General features: G+C 36.9%; 1 protein-coding gene across 4 annotated transcripts in view; it reads right to left on the minus strand.

Annotated features, from left to right (window-relative positions):
• Positions 1-15,968: 15,968 nt before the first annotated feature.
• The window catches only part of CLN8 (CLN8 transmembrane ER and ERGIC protein), a 53,877-nt gene continuing 47,815 nt past the window's right edge, over positions 15,969-22,030 (minus strand). For all 4 annotated transcript variants that reach the window (XR_013172472.1, XR_013172473.1, XR_013172474.1 and 1 more), the window contains exon 4: positions 15,969-16,165. The gene's annotated coding sequence lies outside the window, so the exon portion shown is untranslated. The remainder of the gene's footprint in view (positions 16,166-22,030) is intronic.

A 22,030-nucleotide genomic window follows, 5' to 3' on the forward strand; every position in this document is an offset into this window, starting at 1 on the left:
TGCTGTGCAACCTGCACCCCACCCCAAACCCCACACCCACCCCATATCCCATTCCATGCCCAGCAAGTAGACATTTCCAGGTAGGCTGTAGTCAGGGACAGCTGACATACCAAGTCCCAAAGCCCAAGGTCATCCAAGTAGATCCAAGTAGGAGCCTGAGGGCAATCAGTCCCATCAGAGTTATAAGCTGAATCTCCACTGACATGCACACTGTCCACCCCCTGGCCCTGGGGTTGGTGGTTTTTGGCATGCACCGGGACAGCGGATCTGGCTGGGATTGCACAGGATCTCCATCCAGTTCACCTGGCTGTTGTAATTGGGGAGAGGTGTGCCTAAGGGAAAGAGGAGGTCTAAGAGTGTTATCTGCTGGGAAGAAATGGAAAGTTCAGTCTGGCAAACTGCCTATCTGACTAGATTTTCAATTAGAGATGCATCCCCGTATGAGGTCTGGGTCTTGATTCGGCAGGGAAATATTGGCAAACCAAGTGCAAAAGGAGACCTTCAATGCAAACTCATGCAAATACAAAACCTTAGATGATGGAGAGAAATCAACTTTCAAAATGACCCTATCAAGATAATCAATTGCCTTAAAGCCAACATAAAATCACAAAGCTTATGAAGATGCTGGCAGATATGGCCCAGCCAAATGACCAAATTAAAACACTGGAGGAGACACAGACTTAGGGACAACTAATCAAAGATGTTCAGACAACTCTTAAAATAAATCAATGGGTTGGCTAATGACATAAAGGATATCAAGAAGACACTAAAAGAGGATAAAGAAGAATTTGAAAGAATAATAGCAAAATGGAAGATATCACAGACATGAGAGATACTGTAGGACAAATTACAAATATACTAGAGACAATAGCAGATTTGAAGAGACAGAAGAAAGAATAAGCAAAATACAGGCCACATCAATTGAATATGAATGCACAAAAGAACAAATGGCAAAAACAATGGAAAAATTTGAATTGGATCTCATGGAAATGATAGACAACATGTAGCACACAAATATAGGAATCATCAATGATCCAGAAGGAGAAGAGAAGAGTAAGGGCTAGGTAAAGTACTTGAGGAGATAATGTGGGAAAACACCCCAATCATTATAAAAGACATAAATATACAAATCAAAGAAGCCCAACAAACCTCAAGGGGAATAAATCCAAATAGACCTACACCAAGACACATACTAATCAGTTTGTCAAATGTGGAAAAGAAGCAGAAAATCCTGAAAGTGACAAGAGAAAAGCTATTCACCACATTTAAGAGAAACTACATGAAACTGAGTTTGGAATACTCAACCAGCATCATGGAGACAAAAAGCAGTGGTATGATATATGTAAGATCCTGAGAGACAAAGACTTTAGCCAAGAATTCTTTTCCCAGACAAATTGTCCTTCAAAAGTGAGGGAAAGATTAAAATTTTCACAGGCAGACAAAAATTGAGAGAATTTGTCCACAAGAGACCAGCCCTTTGCCTGTGACAAAGCTACTTGAATTAATAAACACATTCAGCAAAGTGATGGGATACAAGATTAATGGGCAAAAATCAGTAATGTTTCTGTACAGAAACAATGACCTCAGGAGACAATTAAGGAAAAAATCTGCTCAAAATAGCAACTAAAAGAATCAAATCTTTGGGAATACACTTAACCAGGGATGTAAAGGACATATACACAGAACACTAAAAACATTGCTAAAAGAAATCAAAGAAGATCTTAATAGGTGAAAAGACATTCCCTGCTCATGAATAGGTAGATTAAATATAGTTAAGATGTCAACTCTACTCAAATTGATCTACAGGTTCACTGCAATACCAATCACAATTCCAACAACCTACTTTGAAGATTTGGAAAAATGAGTTTCAAATTCATTTGGAAGGGATATGGAATGCAAATAGCCAAAACCATCCAAAAAAAAGAAGAACGAGGTGAGAGGATTAACACTTCTTGATTTTAAAACTTACAACAAAGCCACAGTGGTCAAAACAGTCTGGTACTGGCAAAAAGAAGTATTGGCCAATGGAATCAAGTCGAGTGCAGAGATAGGCCACCAAATCTATGGTCAATTGATCTTTGACAAGGTCTCCAAATCCACTAAACTGGGACAGAAAAGTCTTTCCAATAAACGGGCATGGGAGAACTGAATATCAATAGCCAAAAGAATGAAAAAGGACCCTTACCTTACCCCTCATTCAAAAATATACTCAAAGTGGGTCAAGACATAAATATAAGAGCCACTACCATGAAACGCCTAGAAGATAATATAGGGGAACATTTTCAAGACCTAGTAATAGGAGGTAGCTTCATAAACTTTACACCCAAAGCACAAGCAATGAAAGAAAAAAATAGATAAATGGGAACTCCTCAAAATCAAATGCTTCAGTGACTTTGTCAAAAAGGTAGAAAGGCATCTAACTCAATGGGAGAAAATATTTGAAAATCACATATCAGATAAAGGTTTGATATCCTGTATACATAAAGAAATCTTAAAACTCAACAACAAAAGAACAAACAACCCCATTATAAAATGGGCTAAAGATATGAATAGACATTTTTCCAAAGAGCAACTACAAATGGCTAAAAAGCACATAAAGAGATGCTCATTTTCATTAGCTATAAGGGAAATGCAGATGATGGCTAAAATGAGACATCATCTCACACCTGTAAGAATGGCTGCTATTAAACAAATAGGAAACTACAAATGTTGGAGAGAATGTAGAGAAATTGGAACACTTATGCACTGCTGGGGAGAATGCATAATGGTATAGCTGCTATGAAAGACAGTTTGGCTGTTTCTTAGAAAATTAAATATTGAGTTGCTCTATGGCCCAGCAATACCACAACTTGGTATATAGCCAGAATAGTTGAAAGCAGTGACACAGACATTTGCACACTGATGTTCATAGCAGCATTAATCACAATTGCCAAAAGATGGAAACAATCCAGGTGCCCATTAACAGTTGAATGGGTAAACAAAATGTTGTATATACGTACAATAGATTATAATGCAGTAGTAAAATTAAATGAAGTCCTGAAGCATATAACAACATGGATGAAACATGAAGGCATAAGGCAGAGTGAAATAAGCCAGACACCACAAAAAGATATATACTGTATGCTTTTGCTACTATGACCTTGGGAAAGGTAAATTCAGAGGCTTATAATATAGAACACAGGGGACCTAGAGATACACAGAAGTTAGAGATGGGTGAATGGTTAGCTAATGAGGCTGAACTTAAATGTAAGAGAGTAATATATAATCTAAATGGAGATATCTTCTAAACTTCTAAAGAGAAAAAAATAGCCAAGTCATGGAATATTTGAAACACACAGTTTCTAAGATTGAACTATTATATTTATGGAAATTTAGCACTTAACAGAGACTATATTTATTTCTTTAAATATACATGGAATGTTTATAAACTCTGGGATCATGTATTTCATGTATTATGAAAAGTGAATTTAGCCACAAAGAAAAACAATAAATTCCACAGTAACAATATTATTCAATGTTGTCCAACATAATTAAATAAATTGTGAAATAAATAACAAAAGGATAGATTTTTAAAAACTATTATACTTTGGGAAAATAAATAACTTACTCAATAACATGGGCATTAAAATGCAAATCAGAAGGGGATTATGAAATATTTAAAAGTGAATGGAAATGAAAATAAGAATGTCAAAATTTGTGAGACAAAGTTACAGTAGAACTTAGAAGAAATTTTATCATTTTCAGGAAACAAAAGAAGTAAAAGAGAAAAAAATATTCAATATGATAAATGGAAAAAGGAAAATGGAATAAAACCAAAGTAATAAGAAGGAAGGAAATGAATACTAGGACAGAAACAAGCAAAACAGATAATTTTTTTTTAAAAAAAGATTAAGAAAAATAAAAGTGCGGCTTGGAAAGATTAATAGTATAAATAGACCTTGAGCAAGACCAGTTCAACCCAAAAGAAGCAAACAAAGAAGATGCAAATAAACAAAATTAGAACAATAACAATATAAAACTACATACATTAAGACATTTGCCAAAATAAGAAACATGTAGTTTAAATAATCATACATGTTTTTCAAAAATATAAATGCTAAAATTGTAACAGGAAGAAATAAAAAACTTAAACATATACGTTACAGAAACTTGGTGATTTACAGAAAGTGATGAGGAGTGAAAGAAATATTTAATTCCCAGAGCAACAAATAAAACAAAAAATTAAAGTATAGTTAAAAAGAGGGAAGAATTAAAATGGAATAATAACAACAATGAATAAACTCAAAAGAAGACAGAAATAGCAACAGAAAAACAACATAAAAGCATAAGACAAATAGAAAACAAACAGCTTAGTGGTAGATCAAAATCCAACCATTTAATGATTACATTAAGTATGACTAGACCAAATGCTCCAATTAAAAGATACAGATTGTTAGGCTAGAAAACAAAGCAAGATCCAACTACGTGTTATCTACAAGAGATACATTTTAAAATGTAAAGGCACAGACAGGTTAAAAATGAAAGGGTGGAAAATAAAATAAAATAATCCATGTACTTTATGCATAATTATTCTGTAAACCCACAACTAAAAAAGTTAATGTACTCCTACAATTGTTTTATAAGAGAGTGGCTAAGAACTCAGTTCTCACAGCAGCCAGCGTGGTGGACCAGGAGTTGAGCCTAGCTCTTTTTCCATGTCAAGTATTCTTTTCTCTATAGAATATTGTCTCCCAGGTGCTATAATTCAAGGAGGAATGTGTTAAGTGCCAATAAAATAGAATAGAATAAAATAAAATGATGGAAAAAGAGAGTGCATGGGTAGTGTAGTTGAGTTGGTTAGAATGCCTGCCTTTCATGCGGGAGACCCGGATTTGATTCCCGGACCATGCACCCAAAGGAAAAAAAAAAGGATAGAAACAATACAAACATTTAACATTTAGTATAAGAACATTTGAGTGGTTACATTAATATCTGAAAATGATTAATAAATCAATTCATCAGGAATACAAAACAATAAGAATGCATGTGTGCTCAGTAATAGAGCTTTAAAATACATGAAGCAATACTGAGAAAGCTAAAGAGAGGAAAATACAATAGTTGGAGACCTTAACACACCACCCAGGCAAAATCAATGAGAATGTGGAATACATGAAAAACTCCACCACTGCCTTGACTTAACTGACAACCAGTTTGGAAAAATTTGACTTTTTCTTATAAATTAAGCACACACCTACCCTATGACTTGAAATTCAACTCTCAATATTCACAGAAGAAAAAAATTGTACGTATTCCAAAACATTTGTACAAAATTATTCATGCTGACTTTAGTCATGATAGTCGAAAACTGGAAATTACCTAGATATCCATTAGAGGGACAATGGATAAACAAAGTATTGCATTATTTACACAATGAAATACTATTTAGAAATAAAAATGGATTTAATTTCTGATACACAATAATGTGGATAAATCTCATAAACATTAGGAGGGTAAGCAAAAGAAGCCAGAGGCAAAAAAGTAAATATTGCATGACTTTATTTATAGAATATTTTATAATAGGTAAAGTAATCTGAAGTGAAAAAACAAAACAGAAACCTGGTTGCCTCTGTGGGTGAGGAGAGCAGAGATTGGGAAGGGGTGTGAGAGAACCTGTGGGATGATGAGTACTCAGGTTCACAGGAGCATGTGTCCACTGTTCAAAACTCATTGAATTACATTAAGTATTTTTTTACTCTATATAAATTTTACGTCAAAAAAGACTCTAGTTAATACATTTGCCTTTTTTTTTTTTGTATCCTGTGTGGTGGGGGGTCACATTTCATTCTTTTTCCATGTGAATATCCTGTTATTGCAGCATCACTTGTTGAATATTTTTTTCTCGGAAAGTACATGGGCCAGAAATTGAGCCCGGGTCTCCCACTTGGCAGGCAAGAATTCTACCACTGCACTATCCTTGCACCCCCTAATACATTTGCTTTTACAGTGATATGGGTTAGTAACAAGAATATCAATAACAATAAAGCAAAAACTCATAACAACAGAAACCAAAATATGTAGGAAGTAACCTAAATATACAAGAACACTATTTAGAAAGAAATGGGTCAATGGAACAAACTAGAAGATTAGAGACAGGCACATGTATACATACAAACACAGGCACACACACACATACATATACATAACATCTTAATATTTTATATATTAATTGGGAAAAATAATCAAATGTTTAGAAGATGGTACTGGGAATACTTGTTCACCATATGGAAAAACACCAAACTGATATCCTGCTCTGGCAGATTTGTTTTCCAAAGATGGCCACACCAATATTTCCCATCCCATATGCTCTTTCATGATAAGACCATGTCACTTTCTTATAGAAAGTTGGGGTCTAAATCTCACCTTGAGTTTCAGTAGCCTTGAACCACTCTAACCAACATCAAAGGATATGGTGGTAGATAAAATAATGGTCTCCAAAGAGCCTAATGCCTGAAACTGTCACTATGTTTCCTTACATGCCTTACATGGCAAAAGGAACTTTGTATCTAGGTTTAAGGGTATAAAACTTGAGATGGAGAGATTGTTCTGATTATTTTGGTGGGCCCAATCTAATCACATGAGTTCTAAAAGTGCAGATCCTTTCCTGAAAGGGTTAGAAAGACGAGTGAGAGAAGAAGAGATTGGAAGCATGAGAGGGACCCAGCCTACTGTTGCTGGCTTTGAAGATGCAGGAAGAGGGCCATGAGCCAAAGAGTGTAGCAGCCTCTAAAAGCTGGGAATGGCCCTCAGCTGACAGCTAGTAAGGAAATGGGAATCTCAGTCCTATACATGCAAGCAACAGAATTCTGTCAATAGCCCAAATGACCAAGGAAACAAATTCTTCCCTAGAGTTTCCAGAAAGAAACACAGCCCTGCCTTCACCTTGAATAAATGGAAAGAAATTCCTTATAGGGCATCTTAGCATCACCAATATCAGTTGTCTCTAAGTTCGTGTATAAAAATCATGGGGTCTCGACAAAAATATCAATAAGGTTTTTTCTTAAAATTATATAAGTTGATACTAAAGTTCATGTGGAAAAATAAGCATGCAGAAATTAGTTAGAAATCACTGAAAAGAAACTACAGACTGAAAACAACTATACACCAAAAACAAAACTACAGAGTCTTTATAATTAAAACATTGAAATAGATACACAGACCAGTGGAACAGAAAACAAAGTCCAGAAATAAATGCAAGTGCATATGAAAAGTTAATATGTGATAAAAGTGGTATCTCAAGTCATTAGAGCAAATAAGGACTTTTTAATAAGCTGTGTTGGAACAAGTGGATAGCAATTCAGAAAAAGATAAAGTTAAATTTGGTATACTACACGCAAGAACAAAATCTGGATTAGAGATCAAAATGCAAAATAATGAAATTATACACGTATTAGGTGAATTCCTCTATAATCTGGGCGCAGAATGCTTTCTAAATATGATTGAAATGCAGATGCAGTGAGAGACTGACAAATATGACTTTTTTTTTTCAAACTGTAAGTTTTTATTTAATAACAATCTAAGGAAAAACATAGTTTAAAATGACATTTCAAAACAAACAAATTCTGGTAAATTTATCACCAAGACACTGGCACTGAAAAGAACATTTAAAGGATGTACCCCAGGCAAAAGGAAAACAATTCCAGGAGATTTGTGTTCAAGGAATAAATGGTGAGCAAATATGAAAATAAATGACTGACTAAATGATAGCCGACATTGGCTGCATAATTATGATTTTTAAAATGTCCATGACAAAATAAAATTAGCAAACTCCACATGTAAAGTCAAAAGACAAATGACAACCTAGAAAAAATATTTACAACATACATTAGAGATAAAGGGTTAGTATTCCTAATATAAAGAACTTTTAATTAGAGGAACTAAATGATATAAAAATTTACTGAAAATGAACAAAAATATAAACAACTTGCAAAAAATATATAAAAATGGAATTCTTGAGAACCCAGAAATAACCCCCCACATCTTTAGCAAATTGTTTTTCAACAAGAGTGATAAGATTATTCAATGGGGAAAAAAACAATCTCTTCAACAAACAGTGATAGAAAACTGGATAATCACACGCAAAAGAATGATGTTGGGCTGTTATCATAGACCATATAAAAATGAACTCAAAATTGAATCAAAGACCTAAACGTAAGAGCTGAAACTATAAACATTTTAAAAGAAAACATAGGGACAAATCTATATGACCTTGAATTTGGCAATGGTTTCTTAAATTTGAAACCAAAAGCACAGTTAATAAAAGAAAAAATAGATAAATTGGACTTAATGAAAATTAAAAAGTGCTACGCATCAAAGCATTCTATCAAGAGGACAGTGAAAAGACAACCCACAGAATATTAGAAAATTTTTGCCAATTATATATATGTTAAGGGTTTCATATCCAGAATACATAAAGAATTCCTACAACTAAATGACAAACAATCCAATTAGAACACAGGCAATGACTTGAGTAGACATCTTTCCAAAGCAGATAGACAAATGGCCAATAAGCACACATAAGGAAGCTCAACATCATCTGCCTTTAGGGAAATACAAATCAAAACCATAATAATATATCATTTTATATCTACCAGGGTGGCTGTGACAAAAATTTAAAAACAAATGAAAGTAGCAAAAGTTGGTGAGGATGTGGAGAAATTGGAATCCTTGTACATTACTGGTGGGAATGTAAAATGCAACCTCTGTTGTGGAAGCAATTTGACAATTCAAATTAGAGCTACCATATAACCTAGCAGTTCCACTCCTATGTATATATCTAAATAATTTAAAACAGGGAATCAATAGACACTTGTATGTCAATGTTCATAATAACATAATTCACAATTGCCAAAAGGTGGAAGCAACCCAAGTGTCCATCAACAGATGAATGGATAAACAACATGTGGTATAGCCATACAATGGAATATTATTCAGCCATAAAAAATGAGGTTCTGATGCATGCTTCAACATGATCCTTGAAGACATCATGTTGAGTGAAATAAGCCAGACACAAAAGGATAAATATTGTATGGTTGCACCAATTAGAAATAGATAGAATAGGCAAATTCACAGAGATGGAAAGTAGATTAAAGGTTAGAAGGGCAGGCTACGGTGGCTCAGCAGGCAGAGTTCTCACCTGCCATGCCCGAGACCCGGGTTTGCTTCCTGGTGCCTGCCCATGCAAAAAACAAAAAGAAAAACAAAAAATGGTTAGCAGCAGCTAGGGAGAGGGGGAATTGGGGAACTATTGCTTAATGGGTACAAAGTTTCTTGTTTGGGTGATGAAACTGTTTCAGAGATGGATGGGGGTGATGGTAGTTCAACACTGCAAATGTAATTAGCATTACTGAATTGTACACTTTAAAATAATTAAAATGGCAAAGTTTGTGTTATATATTTCATCATAATAAAAAAGGCTTTAAGTGAGCCTTAAAGAGATGAAAAGATGTTAAACTTCATTTATAAGAAGAGAAATGCAAATTGAAACTTCTCTGAGGTACCATAATTCAGCCATTATATTGTAAAAAGTCTAGACTTGCCAATACGCCCTGGGGAAGTAGTGGAGAAACTGACACGCTCATACTTTGTAAAACAACTCCCATTTAGGGGAATTTGACAATATCTAACAAAACTAAATATGCATTTGCCTTTGACTCAGGAATCCCTCTTCTAGGTCTTTATTCTGAAGAAACAAGCACAACAATGCAAAAATACATATACACAAGGTAATTTGTTGAAAGATTATTTGTAATCACAACTTATTGCAAACTATGTAATGCCCAAGTAAAGGAGATGGTAGAATAAATAACAATATACTCAAGGTATGGAGTATCATGCAGATGTTTTAAAAATTAAAATCTCTAAGAAATGATAATGGAGCATTTTCCTGGACATAATGTTAAATGAAAGAAGCAAAGTACAAATGAATAATAGTGCTATATTTGGGTTAAGGAAAGAAGAGACAATAAAAATGATTTACTTTTTGCAAAAGGGAAAACACAGAAAGGATAAACCACAGCTAACATGATACTCAATGATGACAAAGTAAACGCTACCCCCCTGAAATCAGGAACAAGATGAGGCTGTCAACTCTTAACATTTCTAGTCATCATTGAACTGGAGGGTGATTTCACAAGAAGATGAAATGAAAGACATCCAGACCAGAGAGAAAGAAGAAAAACTATTTTTATTTGCAGGTGACATTGTCTTGAATATAGAAAATCCCAGAAATCCACTAAAAAATTATTAGAACTAAAACGAGTTTGGCAAGTTTCAGAGTAAAGATTAAACTACAAAATCAATTGTATTTCTATACATTAGCAATAAACAATATGAAAATGAGATTAAGAACAGAATTCCATTTGTAACAGCATTAAAAAGAATAAAATACTTAGGAAAAAATGTAACAAAACCAGTGTCCTTTAGTTTTGTAGGGTGGCCAAAACAAAGTACCATTAACTGGGTGATTTTAAATAACAACAATTTATACTCACAGTTCTAGAAGTCTGAATCAAAGTGTTGGCAGGGCATACTTCCTCTAAAGTCTGTAGGATTCAGGCAGTGGTCTGCTAACAATCCATTACATTCTGTGACATAATGCAACCTGTGCCTCCATTACATGTTTGTCTCCTCTCTCTGTGTCCAATTTTCTCCTTCTTATAAGCATGCCAGTCACACTGGATTAGGGCCTATCCCAATGCAGCTTGGTCTCATATTAAGTGATAACATGTTCCAAGTGCCAGTTTCCATTTAGAATCACATTCATGGGATTTGAGATTTGACTTGAACATACATTTTTGGAGGTACAATTCAATCCATAAGACAGTGTAAGACTTAAATCCTGAAAACTATGAAACATGGTTGAAAAAATTAAAGACCTAAACAGTGACATTACATGTCCTTGTATAGAAAGACTTAAAATTTTTAAAGATGACAATATTTCAAAAATTGATCTATAGATTCAAACAATGCCTTCCCAAATCCATTTCTTCTTTAATTTTTTAAAGAAATTAACAAGCTTATCCTAAACACATATGGAAATTTAAGGGACCCAGAATAACCAAAACAATCTTGAATAAAAACAAAGTTGGAGGAATCACATGTTCTAATTTCAAAACTTAAGTACAGAGCACAATAGCTATCAGGATTGTGTGATACTGCCATAGGAATAGACTAGAGATCAATGGAATAGAATTGAGAATCCAGAAATAGACCCACACATGTACATCAATTGAGTTTTGACAAGGGTGTCAAGGCCATTGAATGGGGATAGAATAATTATTTCAGCAAAGGAGCAGGGACAACTGAATAGCCATGAGCAAAAGAATGAAATTCGATCCCCTGTGCTAGTTTGAAACTGTTATGTACCCCAGAAAAGCCATGTTCTTTTCCTAATCCAGTCTTGTAAGGGGAAGACTTATTGTTTAGGGTTGAAAATTTGATTAGATTGTTTCAATGAAGATGTGACACACCCAATTGTGGATGTGACCTTTTGATAAGATGGAGATGTAACTGTACTTATTCAGGGCAGATCTTAATTAGTCTACTGGATCTTTAAGAGAGCTCACGGAGAGGGAAAGAGCTCAGAAGTGACATAGACACAGACACTTGGAGATACTTGGAATGCTGAAGGAGATGTTTGGGGTATCTACACAGAGAGAAAATGTCTAGATGTGGACATTTGGGGATGCAGAGGAAACTGCCAGATAACCCCATAGGATCTGCAAGAACCGTTTGAAACCAGAAGCCAGGAAAAGAGCCCAGCAGATACTGCTATGTGCCTTCCCATGAGATGCTGAGCAAGTCAGACCCAGAGTTTTGCCCTGGAGATGCTAAATAAAGGGCCAACAGATGCTTAGAGAGAAAGCCACTGGAATCAGAAACACAAAGCAATGAACTGGGAACAAGAACCTCAGATGCTGGCCACATGCCTCTCCAGGTGACAGAGAAATCCCAGACACTATTCAACATTCCTTGAATCAATGTATCTTTCTGTGGATGCCTTAGTTTGGACACTTTTATGTCCTTAGAACTGTAAACTTGTAATTTAATAAATCCCCTTTATAAGAGCCAGCCCATTTTCGGCATATTGCATTCTGGCAACATTAACAAACTAAAACCCTTCCTCATATCATACACAAAAATCACACCATAAATCACAAAACTTAACTTAGAATGGACCATAGAACTAAATGTTAGCAGTAAAACTATAAATCTTCAGAATAAAATATAGGTGTAAACCTTTGTGTTCCTGAATAGGAAACGCTTTCTTAGACATAACACTAAAAACACAAGCATCAAAAGAAAAATAAAAACTTTTGTGCTTCGAAGGATACTAGTGAAAAAGACAATGCCCAGACGGGAGAAAAAATGCAAATCATACATTTGATAAGGGACAGGTATGCAGAATACATAAAGAACTCCTACAACTCAGCAATAAAAGGACCAATAACCCAATTAAAGAATAGATAATGGATCTGAGTAGACATTTCTCTAAAGAAGATATACAAATTATCCATAAGCATACAAAAAGACATTGAATATCTTTAGCCATCAGGGAAATGAAATTCAAAATTTCGAGGAGATATCACTTCGTATCTACAAAGACATGAATAAAAAAGATAATAAATGTTGGTGAAGAGGAAACTGGAATCCTCTCACATTGCTGATGGGAATGTAAGATGGTGTAGCCAGTGAAAAACAGTCTGGCAGTTCCTCATATGTTTAAACATAGAGTTACTGTGTGACCTAGCAGTTCCATTCATTATAAACCCAAGAGAAAGAACAACTGTATGTCCACACAAAAACTTGTACACAAATACGAAAGGAACCAGTCACAAAGACCACATATTGTTTGATTCCATTTATATTAAATGTTCAGAACAGGCAAATATGTAGTAGATCAATGGTTTCCTTTGACTGAGGAAGGAGTGTGGGGGAAATGGGAAATGACTGCTTATGGGTATGGGGTTTCTTTGGGGGGTGAGGAAAATAATATAAAATTGTTTATTTTTATGATTCACAATTCTGTGAATACTAAAAGCCATTGAATTTTACCACTTTAAATTGGTGAATTGTATGGTATGTGAATTATAGTTCAATAAAGCTGCTAAAATGAGGGAAATTGTTTATCTACAAAAGGAGGAGAGAACAGAATGGAGGAAATGGAATAATGTTTCTCTGGGCATAGTTTTTTGATAGTTTGACTTTTGAAGTCATGATAATATATATATTTTTGTGTGTGCTATATGGTGGGGGTCACATTTCATTCTTTTTCCATGTGACTATATGCTATCACAGCATTTGTTGATCTTTTTATTTTTATTTTTATTTTTTGGAGTGCCTGGGCTGGGAATTGAACTTGGGTCTCCTGCATGGCAGGCAAGAATTCTACCACTGAACTATCCATGCAACCTGATGATAATATTTTACATATTGAAAAAAAGTAAATTAACAAGAACAAAGAAAACTCTAAAACTGAATGTAAACTGAAGCAAATGAACCCAACTGTGTTTTAATGAATGATATAATCATCTGAAAAGGGATCAGGGAAAAGCCTGTTTAAGTACCTTGTAAACATAGCACTTTGACTATATTCCCTCATACAAAGAGAAAAAAAACTGCAAACAAATCTCAAACTCTTCTTAGTAGGCTTGTTTTTTATAGTCATGTGGGTACAATTATGAAAGTATTTTGTATTGTATGTTTCAGCCATGTGTCATTATATTGATGCTGGGTGAGCCAGGGTTCTCACCATGCATGACGTGACATAAAGCATGAAGTAGGGGAAGGCAAGGAAATGCCCTGGGAGTTGTATTGAAATTGGAGCTAGAAGGTCTAGCAGTTATGATGGCCCACTAGCAATGGGTACATCAATACCCATCTGTGTTAGTTAGATTCAGTTGTCAACTTGGCCAGGTGAGCATACCTAGTTTTGTTGCTGCAGACATAAGCCAATGGTATGTGAACCTCATCTGTTGCTAATTACATCTGCAGTCGGCTAGGAGGCGTGTCTGCTGCAATGAGTGACGTTTGACTTAATTGGCTGGTGCTTAAATGAGAGATCGCAATGTAGCACAGCCAAGCAGCTCAGCATTCCTCATCTCGGCACTTGCAGCTCAGCCCAGGCCTTTGGAGATGCAGAAAGAAATCACCCCGGGGAAAGTTGTGGGAACCCAGAGGCCTGGAGAGAAGGCTAGCAGAGATCACTCTGTGCCTTCCAAGTAAGAAAGAACCTCAGTGGAAAGTTAGCTGCCTTTCCTCTGAAGAACTAACAAAATAAATCCCCTTTTATTATAAGCCAATCTGTCTCTGGTGTGCTGCATTCCGGCAGCTGGCAAACTAGAACACCATCGCTTAATTTCTAAATACAATTCCTTACTAAAGAGAACCAGGAGCTATGGAAAAACAGATGATTCCAGTGGTGAGGCAGAGAAGGAAAATCATTGTTGCATTAAATAATAAGGACGTGCTCAAAAAGGGGATGGGGCATGAAAAAGGACATGGAAGCCAGTTTCAAAAGCTCCCCCTGGCATATCTGGGACAATTTGAACATCAAAATAAATAAAGACAATAAGGAATTATAATCCATTATTAAATATAGTAAAGTTATAGAGCAAAGTAAGGGCCCATGAATTCAGATTGATAATAAATAAAAAATGGAAAGAGCGTAAAGCTCTTTTTCGTGAAGAATGAATGCTAATACATATGGAAGGAGTAATGGAATTAGAAAATTAACATTTTTCAACCATCACAGTAAAAGTGGATTCATGTGTGATGCAAACATAATTTAGCACCAATGGATGCTAAATCTAGAGGTGGGAACAGTTTTATTGAAATACAGAATTTTTAAACCACTTCAATAGCTTTCCTCACAGATTATTTATTAATTTTAAAAAGTAAGATAATAATTATTCAGTGAAGAAACCAGATAACATCTTGATCCAGTGGCCAAAATTAACACTATCAATAAGGGATAAGCAAACAGATGCCTCTGAATTGGACACCCCCAAAAAGTCATTTACATAGTACTCCATGCAAAAATGCATGACCCAAATCTAATCCTGAGAAAATATCAGATCAACACAAATTGAAGGATATTCTATAAGTGGCTAGTATTCTTTAAAAATCAATATCATTAAAGACAAAGAAAAGCTGGGCACTGTTGCAGACTGAAGGTTTATTTGATGCAAAAACTAAATACAATATATGATCCTGGACTGGATCCTGCATCAGGGGAGAAAATAATGTAAAAGACATAATTGGGACATTGTCAAACTTGTAATATGAACTATAGATTAGATTAAAATAGTGTGATATGTGTTAAATTTATTGAATTTGTTAACTCCTATAGTTACATAAGAGGATATCCTTGTTTTTTTGGAATATACACTGAAAAATGAATGGGTAAGGGACATGAAGTTAAACAGTTAAAGAGAGAAAGAGAGATTGAAAGAGAGACTGCTATAACAAATGTAGCAAAATGTTACAGTTGGTGATGATGAGTAAAAAGTCACTGGGAATTTTTTACTTTTTCACCAAGTTCTTCGTAAGTCTGAAATTAGTTCAAAATAAAAAGTTAAAAATTAATAATGAAATGAAATGCAACCCTTTAAAAACAAAATTTTAAGCACAATGAAATACAACACTTTCAAAAATGAAGAGCCTTTTTGAGGCCATAATTTCCAAGGCTTCTCAGACGAGGGAGTGTGAGTTTAGTGTTCCCTTCTATGTCTCTCTTCCCATCAGGTCTGCAATTTCAGATTGGAAATGTTTTCTATCAAGGGCTCTCTAATTATTAAAACCTGTTCATTTGAACCCCAAAATGAAAGATGATATACACATATATGGGCTGAAAGTTGTCAAAGATTAGTATTTTTAATTAGGGCATTGCTCTAATTGATACTCTGTACCAGGATCATTACTAAAAGTAACAGAAACCACTAGTACAGTGGCTAAAGCAGTTTATTTTCCTGTCATTACATGGAGTTCAGAGGCAGGCATTTCAAGGCTTCTCTGGCACTTCAGCAGTGCCACTTGTCTCTTTCTGCTCCACTATACTTGCTGTGTTGATTTTGATCCTCATGCTTTTCCCTCTTGAGAAAAGCTGGTGTACCAGTAGGCATCATGACTGCATTTAAGGCAAAAAGGTTAGGGATGAATGGCTTTCTTCTTTCAAGGTTTGCTTTGCAAAGGAAAACAAATCCACCCGAGCAACCCCTTGTTATTTTTCATTGGCCGAAACAGTGGTATGTGGAGTTGCGAGGAGACAGGAAAACTGAGTTTTCAGAGGACAAATTGATTTAAGGATTTATGTTGGCTGAGCCCATCTACAGTCCCTGTAACTGGCTCCAAATAAAAACGTTAAAAGTTATCCATAGTAAATGAATTTTTTAAGTGAGCTTTGCCAATCAAGGAAATCAGATACTAGGACATCAACAAAAAATTACAAGTCATATTAACAAAAATGAAGATACGGCCCAAAGGAACAAACTAACACTTCAATTGAGATACATGAGTTGAAACAACTAAATAATGCTCAGTTAAGTATGCTAAACCAAATAAAAAATCAAATCAACAAGGCAAAAGAGATGAAAGACATAAAGAAGACATTGATAGAACATAAAGAAGAACACAAAAGTTTGAAAAAACAAATGGCAGAACTTACAGGAATGAAAGGCAGAAAAGAAGAGATGAAAAGCACAGTGGAGATTTACAACAGCAGATTCGAAGAGGCAGAAGAAAGGAATTGTGAACTAGAGAACAGATGTGAACTCCTACACACACACACACACACACACACACACACAAGTAGGGAAAAGAATGGAAAAATATGAGCAAGGTCTCAGGGAATAGAATGATTAAATGAAGCCCATGAATACACATGTTATGGGCAGTCCAGAAGGAGAAGAGAAGGAAAAAAGGGCAGAAGGAATAATGAGGAAATTAGCACTGAGGATTTCCCATCTCTTATGAAAGACATAAAATTACAGATCCAAAAAGTGCAATGTACTCCAACAAAAATAGATCCACAAAGACCTATTTGAATACAATGATTGATTTACCAGTTTGTCGAATGCCAAATACAAAGAAAGAATTCTAAAAGCAGCAAGAGAAAAGTGATCCATCACATACAAGGGAAGCTCAATAAGACTATGTGGAGGGTTCTCAGTAGAAACCATGGAGGTGAGAAGGCGGTGATATATTCAAGATACATGAAATATGTAATACGATATATTAAAGATTCTGAAAGAGAAAAACTGCCAACCAAGAATTCTATACCCAGCAAAACTGTTTTCAAAAATGAGAGGGAGCTTAAAATATTCCAAACAATCACTTAGTTTGTGACTAAGAGATTAGCTCTACAAAAAATACTAAAGGGAGCATTACAAACAGAGAGGAAAAGACAGGAGAGAGAAGTCTGGAGAAAAGTGTACAAATGAAAACATTCAGTAAGGGTAAAAAGGGAAAAAAAGACAAAATGGTATAAGAAAGTACTGCCTTTACAGTAATAATATCAAACGTTAATGGATTAAACTCACTGTCATGGTCAGGTTCATGTGTCAACTTGACCAGGTGGTGGTGCCCAGTTGTCTCGTCAGGCAAGCACGGGCCTGTCTGTTGCTATGAGGACATTTCATGGATTTAAATCATGACCACGTTGGCTGCATCCCCAACTGGTTGTACTTGCAATCAGTTAAGAGGAGTGTCTTCTGCAATGAGTGTTGCTTAATCTAATCACCGTAAGGTTTTAAGGAGGATTCAGAAGAGACAATCACTCCCTGCTTCAGCCAGCTAGCCTCTCCTGAGAGTTCACTGAGGACCTTCATTGGAGCTGCCAGCTTATGGCCTGCCCTACAAGTCTTGGACTCTTACATCCCCGTGATTGTCCAGCCAGCCTCTCCTGAGAGTTTGTTGAGGATCTTCATTGGAGCTGTCAGCTCATGACCTGCCCAACAGACCTTGGACTCTACATCCCCATGGTTATGTGAGACCCTTTTATAAAATTTATATTTACAGATGTCTCCTGCTGATTCTGCATCTCTAGAGAACCATACCTAATACAGCTTGGTACTGGGAATGGTTCTTAAGAAATAGAATCTTAAAAATGGGTTTTTATTATTGCTTTTCTATTCTGACTAGACTCAAAGGCACTAATGACTCTGTTTCCCACAGTCAGGATGACACTGCCAATCCATGGGGTGAACTGGCAAAAGAGATCATCAAAATATCACCATTCAACTCTGCTAATTGTTCACTTATACAAAGCCAGGCTGTAGATGATACTGTTTTTGACACCCTTATGGAGTTTTGTGGATTTAAGAGGTATAGAGATGTTGGCTGGTTGTTGTTAGATATGCTGTATGCATTGATGAAGAAAAGGATTGAGATGAAGGCTTCAAATGAGAAGCTTATGCTCCGTATGATATATGTAAAAGTTTCTGAGTGCCCTGAAGAAAATCTATTTCCTGTAGCCACAGACTTGAGATCTCTGAAAATAAGACTCAGAGTTTCATTGTTAGAGTAGCAACTTTACAACATAAACTGAAATCTCAATCTTACATGGTGTCTGCCATTAAAGTGAAGGCATTAATAGGAAAGGATTGGAACGCTGAAAAATGGGATGGTGACATGGATTGATAGTGATGATTGTGGAGATATTGAAACCCTAGATCATGCTGAGTCTTTTCTAGATAACTGTGTAATAGTCTGCCCTGAGGACATAGCCGCCCCACCTCCAGCCTGCCCTGAGTTGGCCACCTAACCTCACCTGAAGGGATTAACCCTTCAGTGCCTGTGAAGCACATAATTACCCCCCATGGAGAAATAGCCCTTGCTTCTCTGCCTGGAGTGATTAATCCTGTTTCACCAGATGAAACTGTAAATAGATGCCCTGAAGCAATTGGCTTGGAAGATACTTATAATTCTTTTCATGACCTACCCTACTACCCCTCTTTTCTTCCAGATCTATAACTGGACTGAAGTGCCAACAGGCCCCAAAAGGTGAGGTACAAAATGTCACCCATGAGTAGGTATGCTATACTCCAAAGAACTGTGTGAGTTTTCTGATTTATATAGAAAGAAATCAGGGGAATATGTGTGGGAATGGATTTTAAGGGTGTGGGATAATAGTGGAAGGAATATAAACCTGGATCAGACTGAATTTATTGATATGGGCCCACTAAGCAGAGATTCTGCATTCAATATTGTAGCTTGAGGGGTTAGAAAAGGCAGTAACTGTTTGGATGGTTGGCTGAAACATGGATCAAAAGGTGGTTGACATTACCTGAGGTTGAAATGCCAGAACTGTCCTGGTATAATGTAGATGAGGGGATCCAACGACTTAGAGAGGTTGGAAAGTTAGAGTGAATTTATCATGGGAAGCCTGCTCTTACACCCCAGGAATGTCCAGAGGATGCACCTTTTACCAGAACTGTGAGAAATAAATTTGTGAGCTCTGTAGTCACTCTTCTCTGTTGGTCAAATATTACCATGGGCACTGCTGTCACTGAGCTGGAATCCTTAAACACAGTGGGGATAATTAGATCCTGAGGTGGCAGAAGCCAGGTGGCAGCACTTGATCACCAAACACAAGATGGCCATGGCTATCATAATGGACAGCAGACTCAAAGCAGGAATCAAAATAATCTGACTTGCAGAGACTTGTGGTGTTGGCTAGTAGATCATGAAGTACCTAGAAGTACATAGATGGACAATCTACTAAATTCTTGTTTGAGCTATAAAAGCAGAAGAGTTCTAAGTCAAGTGAACAGAAGTCTAACTTGAATTACAAAAACAGAGGGTCATGGCGCCTTAATCAATTTCCAGACTTGAGATGGTTTACTGACCCAGAGCCCCTAGAATGAGGGGGAGGCCAGGACCCTTTGAGGGAGGACTCTATTACATGCCACAAATTTATACTGTTAATCTTCCTCCAGGCCTTCCCCAAGGAGACCAGTGGCCTTTTACCAGGGGAACTGTGCACTGGGGAAAAGGAAATGATCAGATATTTTAAGAATTATTAGACATTGGTTCAGAAGTGACATTAATTCCAGGGGACCCAAAACATCACTCTGGTCCACCAGTCAGAGTGGGGGCTTATGGAGGTCAGGTGATTAATGGAGTTTTAGCTCAGGTCCATCTCACAGTGGGTCCAGTGTGTTCCCGGACACATTCTGTTGTTATTTCCCCAGTTCCAGAATGCGTAATTGGAATAGAGATGCTGAGCAACTAACAGAATCCCCACATTAGCTCTCTGACTCATGGAGTAAGGGCTATTATGGTAGGAAAGGCCAAGTGGAAGTCACTAGAAACTGCCCCTATCTAGCAAAATAGCAAATCAGAAGCAATACTGGACTTGAAGGATGCAGGGGTGTTGATTCCCACCACATCTCCATTCAACTCTCCTACTTGGCCTGTGCAGAAAGCAGATGGGTCTTGGAGGGTGACAGTGGATTATCGTAAGCTCAACCAGGTGGAAACTTCAATTGCAGCTGTTGTTCCAGATGTGCTATCATTGCTTGAGCAAGTTATTACATCCCTTGGTACCTGGTATGCAGCTATTGATCGGGAAAATGCTTTTTTCTCAATAGCTGTTAGGAAGGACCACCAGAAACAGTGTGCTTTCAATTGGCAAGGTCCCCAATATATTTTCAATGGACTACCTCAGGGGTATATAAACTCTCTATCCCTATGTCATAATGTTGTTCACAGGGACCTTGATTGTTTCTCCCTCTCATAAGACATCACACTGGTTCCATATATTATTGCTATCATGTTGATTGGACTTAGTGAGCAAGAAGTAGTAACTTCTCTAGACTTAATAGTAAAGCATTTGTGTGTCAGAGGTTGGGAGATGAATCCGACAAAAATACAGGGGCCTTCCACCTCAGTGAAATCTCTAGGTGTCCAGTAGTGTGGGGCATGTCAAGAAATCCCTTCTAAGTTGAAGGAAGGATGAGTTGCTGCATCTGGCCCCTCCTATGGCCAAAAAAGAGGCACAATGCCTAGTTGATCTCTTTGGATTTTGGTGACAACATATTCCTCATTTGGGTGTGCTACTCCTGCCCATTTATCAAGTGACTAAAAAAGCAGCTAATTTTGAGTGGGGTCCTGCACAAGAGGAGGCCCTGTGACAGATCCAGGCTGCTGTACAAGCTGCTCTGCCACTTGGACCATATGATCCAATGGTGCTGAAAGTGTCAGTGGCAAATAGAGATGTTCTCTGGAGCCTTTGGCAGGCTCCTGTAGAGAACCATAATGCAGACCCTTAGGATTTGGAGCAAAGCCTTACCATCTGCTGCAGATAACTACTTTCCTTTTGAGAAACAGCTTTTGGCCTGCTACCGGGCCTTAGATGAGACTGAATGCTTAACCACAGGCCACCAAGTTACCATGAGACCTGAGTGGTCTGTCATGAGCTGGGAGTTGTCTGACCCACCAAGCCATAAATTTGGGCATGCACAGCAGCACTCCATCATAAAATGGAAATGGTATATACAAGATAGAGCCAGAGCAGGTCCTGAAGGCACAAGTAAGTTTCAACAGGAAGTGGCCCAAATGCCCATGGTCTGCACATTTGCCACAATACCTTCTCTTTCCCAGACCAGAGCTATGGCCTTTTGGGGAGTTACTTACAGTGAGTTGACTGAGGAAGAAAAAACTTGGGCCTGGTTTACAGATGGTTCTGCATGATATGCAGATATCACCCAAAAGTGGACAGCTGTAGCACTACAACCCCTTTCTGGGATGTCCTTGAAGGACAGTGGTGAGGGGAAATCCTCCAAGTGGTCAGAAATTCAAGCAGTGCACCTGGTTGTTCATTTTGCTTGGAAGGGGTACTGGCCAGAGGTGCATTTGTATATTGACTCATGGGCTGTTGCTAATGGTGTGGCTGAATGGTTAGGGGTTTGGAAAGAGCACAATTGGAAAATTGGTGACAAAGAGGTCTGAGGAATAGATTGTGGATAGACATTTCCGAGTGGGCTAAAAACAT

This window comes from Tamandua tetradactyla, chromosome 3 (assembly GCF_023851605.1).
Source record: "Tamandua tetradactyla isolate mTamTet1 chromosome 3, mTamTet1.pri, whole genome shotgun sequence".
Lineage (NCBI taxonomy): Eukaryota > Metazoa > Chordata > Mammalia > Pilosa > Myrmecophagidae > Tamandua > Tamandua tetradactyla.